The sequence below is a fragment of the Aplysia californica genome, unplaced genomic scaffold, assembly GCF_000002075.1.
Source record: "Aplysia californica isolate F4 #8 unplaced genomic scaffold, AplCal3.0 scaffold00104, whole genome shotgun sequence".
NCBI classification, from domain to species: Eukaryota; Metazoa; Mollusca; class Gastropoda; order Aplysiida; family Aplysiidae; genus Aplysia; species Aplysia californica.
In genome coordinates this window covers 1,419,851-1,420,859 of record NW_004797374.1, presented here as the reverse complement: position 1 = coordinate 1,420,859, position 1,009 = coordinate 1,419,851, and positions in this window count along the sequence as shown.

Sequence of the window (1,009 nt, the reverse complement as noted above, 5' to 3'; positions counted from 1 at the left end):
CATTTGCGAAGAGTGCGCCACCGAATTTTGAGGACACTTTTAATTGGCTCAAAGAGAGGAGTGGCCCCTCTTGTTATGTAGACTCTTTGCTTTATAATGATTTGATTTCTTCCGTGGGTTGCCTGGTTTAGGATAACCTTGATTTTGGAACACTACGAAGCATCAACTTTTATTTTTCAAAAGCAAATTTTAAAAGAAAAAGAAGAAGATTTTAATGATTAAAGTAACTGGTAACCCTTGGTTGACGTAAAGAGGAGTCAGAACTTTTCTTACGTAGTATTTATCATGGGAATCAGTTCCGGACTCGATCCTTCGCCCAGCTTTAATGAAAACTCATAAAATCACCTATCCAGATTTGTTAGGAACGAACCTTACCCGAACTACGAAGAACTCCTCAATGTTGGGCAGGGTACAGACGCTGCTGGTTGGGAGGAAGATTGCGGGGGGAAGAAAAGGAGACGAGGAGGCAAAGATTGGGGGGGGTGTCAGGGGTTTACCCACAAGTTACATATCGTCCCCGTCATTCAAAATTGAAGTACATGTATGTTAAAATTACGAAATTTTCAGGAAAAGCAGAACAACTATTTTAAGTTGCCCAAGACGCTATTTTGATACAAAATATTAGTTTCGTTTAAATTTGTTAAGTCAGACCTCTTAGAAAGCATGAGTGGACGTCTTAAACTGAAAAGCTTACGGACCAACGTTAAGGTCAGCAATTAGCAAATCCAAAAACAAATTTATCTCATGGTACGTACCTGAACTTGAGAAAAAGATGCCACTTTCTTGCCAATACCTGTACTTTTCTTTTTTATAAACGAGAAATTCAAATTCTTGAATTGAAGTTGAAGCACATATTGTGCTGCTCAGACGTAAAAGTGTTCAAAAGAAGAGGGAGAGAGGGGTATAAAAGAGAGAGAGAGAGAGGGGTATAAAAGAGAGAGAGAGAGAGAGAGAGAGAGAGAGAGAGAGAGAGAGAGATAGACAGGCAGACAGACAGAGAGAGAGAGAG